The 4,978-nt window shown below is 48.6% G+C and overlaps 1 long non-coding RNA gene across 1 annotated transcript in view; it reads left to right on the forward strand.

Annotated features, from left to right (window-relative positions):
• LOC307069165 overlaps positions 1-4,619 on the forward strand; it is a 35,068-nt gene extending 30,449 nt beyond the window's left edge. Inside the window, exons 4-5 of the long non-coding RNA XR_013811482.1 lie at positions 2,891-3,111; positions 4,416-4,619. This is a non-coding gene — a long non-coding RNA (uncharacterized lncRNA). The remainder of the gene's footprint in view (positions 1-2,890; positions 3,112-4,415) is intronic.
• The last annotated feature ends 359 nt before the right edge of the window (positions 4,620-4,978 follow it).

Genomic DNA, 4,978 nt, shown 5'->3' on the forward strand with positions numbered 1-4,978 from the left:
TAGCATAAAATAGTTGTTGATTTCTTCCTCGTTTTCAGCATTCGTTACCCTTGACCACTCGGCTAAGTGGGGCTGAGTACAACAAAAAGTCTCGGACTGTTGACCGAGAAATGATTCTAGGAAGCCTGTGCTGTTAACGTCTGCCATGCTGTATTAGTCTGCTCAGGCTGCCCTAATAAAATGCCATGGGCTGGGCGGCTTAAACAAGACAGTTATTTATTTCCTACAGTTCTGGAGGCTAGGAAGCCAAAAGTCAGGGTGCCAGCATGGTGGAGTTCTTGGTGAGGGCCCTCGTTTTGGCTTGAAGATAGCCACCTTCTTCCTGTGGCTTCACGTTGGGATGGTGGGAGGAGAGTACCATCTATGGTCTCTTCCTGTAAGGGCAATAATCCCAATGTGTGGACCCCAGCCTCCTGACCTTACCAAAACTGAATGACCTACCAAAGACCCAGTCTCCAAATACCATCTCCTGGGGGTGGGGTGGGGCTGGGGACGGGCTTCTCGTATGAATTTGGGAGGCAAGGGGTGTGCACAATCCAGTGCAGAGCAGGTGCTCAGCCCAGACTTTAAAAGAAATCTCTCTCTCTGTCTCTGTCTCTGTCTCTCTTCCCTCTCTCTGTCTGTCTTCATTTCTTGGAGGCTGCAACTGAATTGGGGAGCCCTGATGAAACACTCTCCAGCTCCTGTCTTTACTGCTTCTTCCACTCTCCATTCTCACTGCATCCATATCGACTCTGTATGTCCTTTTCTAAGGAGCCTTAACAGCATTAAAACCTCCAAATTCGCTTGCTGTCTCTTGTGGGAGGTTTTAAGCGTTGCTGAGATTTGATCTATACACCTTCTCTCTCTCTCTCAGTTTTGAACTACGTGTGTCTGTATCAGCGTGAGCTGCCCCAGGGTGGCAATTGGGGAACACATGCAGGTTCCCATACCCCAGGGCGCCGCCTTTAGGGGCATTGTAGTTTTGCTCTTGCAGTGGTGGAATGAAAAGAAGGGATTCCTGTGTGATCACAGAGGCTGAGGGTGAGCTGGCCCTTTAAGGCCTCCAGGGAAAGTGAAGAACTTGATCACTCATTGGACGGTGGTGCTGTCAATCCTTGGCTGCTGGCAAATGAGCTTAGAGTCGGCGCTGGAGGAAGTGGCCCTTCGTTGACCCTTGTAAGGTCCGCCTCCCGTCAGCAGCCAATCAAGCTCTTTCCCGCCCTGTGCGCAGCGGCCGCGGCCCTGTCTCGCCGGGGCGCTCCGCGGGCAGGCCGTCTGCACTTCCCGTAGCGGGGCTCGCAGAGGCATTTTCTCCGACTCTGGTCCCCTGGGCAGCTGGCTTCTCTGCAGCCCCCACCCCGTCCCGGTGGCCCAGCTGCCAACAGCGTCCGCTCCCTCAGCGACACTCAGTGCAGCGGCCGCCATCTTCCCCACGGTCGTCACTGCAGCCCGATCCGTGTCTGGCGTGTCCCTCCTGCCATGTCTGCCACAGAGGAGCGTGGGCCGATCCCAGGTGGCCAGGACGGAGCTGGTGGCAGGGCGGGTGGCGACCCCAGTCCCCTCGGGGTCCGTGCCTCCCCTTCTGGAGGGATGGATGGAGTCGAGGGGGTCACAGCACTTCTGGCCTCCCTGAGGCTCTCCAGAGCCCTTCACGGGGAGGATGGTGGGCAGGAGGCCGCCCAGGCCGCAGTGGCAGAAGACTGGGATGCAGAGATGGTGGAGGAGGAGGAGGAAGAGTTTGAATTAGACATCGAGGACCGGGAGGAGGCTGAGTACCAGTCAGAAGAGGGGGAGGAAACTGAGGAAGAGGTCGAGGAGGAGGAAGAGACAGAAGAGGAGGACGAGCATGGGCAGGGAGGCGCGGGAGTGGTCGCAGGCCGCGGGGCGCCCGCGGTGCAGTTTCATTCCCTGCTCCGGGATGTGGGCCATTGTCTTCTGCACCACAGCCACTACAACGACCGTGTCCTGGCCGGGCCCCACGCCGGCCGCGTGATGGTCAGGCGCCGCTCCCGACAGCCCTCAGACCCTGCAGAGGCTGCCGCGCTTCCTCACGGGCAGGAAGACCTGGGAGAGGCAGGTGAGGTCTGGTGGGGCGAGTGGCAGGCAGAGGGCCCCCCACCCTGGGAGCCGCGGGAGCCTGCGGAGGGGGTGGCATCCCAGAAGGCAGAGGAACCGGTGGCGGGGGCAGGGGAGGCTGAGTTCTGGGCGGGCGAGGTCCTGGCTGATGCCTCCGAGTCCTGGGTGGCTGGGACTTGTGGACCCGTCGAAGGGGCCGAGGCTGGCTAGGGGAGGCCCAGTCCCCTGTCCCTTGCAGCCCCTGCTGCGGCATCGGCCTCAAAGGCAGGGTGCACTCAGCGCTGGCCTCTGGCGGTTAAGCAGCGGGTCAAAGCTCTCAAAAACCTTCAGCCATGATATGCACAAGTAGAAGCCCAATTCTCTAAAGACCTTTAGGATCTTGAGAAAAAGTATGCTGCCTTCTACCAACCTAGGGGCAAACAAATGGCATACCTCACTTTTGGCTGACGGGCTTCTAAAAATGTAAAGATTCTCAGTACGATGACCTGAGAAAATGATGAAATGGCACAGGGGCACTTTTCAGTGGCTGAGGAATCAATGAGGTTCGCGGTAGAATTTGTCTTGAAATGGGGTGAACATTTTCCAGTGACGTTCTGGCAGAAACATACAAAATTGCTCTCAGGATCAAATGATTTCCATCCCTTCTCCAAAGGGCCAGAAATAATCAGCAGCACAGTGTGTGAGATCTACTGGAAACAGGGGGATAATGTTGTGAAAACTGTCAAGCAGCAGAAGTGTGAGGGCCAAGGAAGTGCTGTATCAACCAGTAGGAACATGACCAGCTATTCTCCTTATTTATTTATTTATTTTCGGACATATTTCTCTTCTCCAGATCCTCCTGAGAGCAGAGAACTAGATTCTGCTGCTGATTTCAAATCGGGAAATGTTTCCCACCACCTTGTGATGCCAAAGTCCGTATCATTCGACACTAAAGAAGAGAGTGAATATCATTATGAAAATGCTGAGGAAGAGAAAGAGGATGGAGATGAAAAAGCAGAAGAAGGACTGAAGCTGGATATGGACTCAGCAGAGGGCAGTTCTGGAGAAGACAAGGTATTATTGTATAGTGCAACCGGTCCTGACATATACCTGTTACTGACAGCTTTATGTTTTGTTTTGTTTACATCCTTAATGTATTTTTTGTTTATCTTTTTAACATCTTTATTGGCGTATAATTGCTTTACAGTGGTGTGTTAGTTTCTGCTTTATACCAAAGTGAATCACCTATAGTATACCTATATCCCCATTTCTCTTCCCACTTGCGTCTCCCTCCCACCCTCCCTATCCCACCCGTCTAGGTGGTCACAGAGCTCCGAGCTGATCTCCCTGTGCTATGCAGCTGCTTCCCTCTAGCCATCTATCATGTTTTTAATTGTTTTTGTAAAATAATAAGAAAAAATTGTTGAAATTTAGTTTTGGAAAAACAGTTTAATGTTAATAATGTACTTGTATTCTAGATGGTATAGAAGGAAGTGTGTTCTGAAATGTATTTCATTTACAGCCACAAGTCCTTTGTCCTGTAGCTTTAAGTCTACTGCAGATGGGAAATTTATCAGACCTGGAAATAGAGACCTATATTTTTTTAGCGGTCTAAAATATAGAGACCTATACTTTTAGAGACTGGTCACCAGGAGAAGCAGCTAAAGTGACTAAGCTGTGCACTAGCTGTACCTTCATCACCTGGCCACAGAAATGAAGTCTCTTGGAATAACAATGCCTTTGAGAAGGTGACTCCTTACAAAGTAGTAAAAAGTTAAGGATTTCAAATAAGACTGCATTTCATGAGTAATTCACAAATATTAGTTCAATTTAGATGTTTTATTCAAAAGGAAAGAAAATGAGCCATAGTATTATTATTGGCTATCACTGAGTTGGTAATTCAATCCTAATTTCTCTTTCCGCTACCCATTCATCTTTTCCTTTCTCTCTCTCATCTCTCTCTCTCTCTCTCTCAGTATCACACTCTTTCTTTCTCCCTTTCTTAATTTTGACACCTGTGGATGTTTGATAACAGCCTCATTCTCATTATACAGATACGGAAACTGAAGGTCTGGGATTATAAGGGATTTATGATTTGGTAAGGAGCATAGGCTCTTAAGGTGGAAAGACATTTAAATCACAGAGTGGCCTTTCAAGAAAAAAAACTAACATATATAGTGGTTGGCAAGAGAGAAATGAGGTTGGTGTGATGAAATGATGTGCACCCTGACAACCAAGGGTCTGGGTTACAAGAAGAAAACATTTTGTTTTCTCCTTGGAGAGCCAAGAGATGTACATAGTATTGACTCATATTTAGAAGGTCCCTGGTGCATGTTGTTGGTGTACAATTGTTAATTGACTCTTATCCCATCCTACAGTTGGAAGACATTAAAAGAAGTGGACAGCGAAAGAAGAGAAGAATTTGTTCTTCATGAACATTCTAGTTTTCATTAGCCCACAACACAGATTTTGTTTCAAAGTTCATCATGCCAAAATGATATTAACTGCTATCTGACTTTATTCTTACCTTTTAGATATAAATTTGACAGTATTGTTCACATTGAAAATAAAAGCTTGTTTGACACGAATAAGCTGCAGATTTTTTTTAACATAAATAACACTGACTCCAATGTATCTTTGTTCTATTTATTTCGGCCCACCTTACTGTCATTGAAAGGGATTCCTTTCAAGTATTTGGTAAGCCTGTTTGACATCCTTTTATAGCAGCCTCAAATAAATTAAAACATTAGATTATAAACAACTTGTGTGACGATAGAGATGGTGGCCCAGCCTCTAGTATATGTTATTGAAAGAAACTGATGGATGACCTAGCTTGCCTGGGGACCAGATGGTGCTACTGGCCTGCCATGGAGCAGCAGCATCATCATCAGCATCAGCATCAGCTGGGAACTTGTTTGAAATGCAAATTCTCAGACCCTGC

Source organism: Hyperoodon ampullatus (assembly GCF_949752795.1).
Source record: "Hyperoodon ampullatus genome assembly, chromosome: X".
NCBI classification, from domain to species: Eukaryota; Metazoa; Chordata; class Mammalia; order Artiodactyla; family Ziphiidae; genus Hyperoodon; species Hyperoodon ampullatus.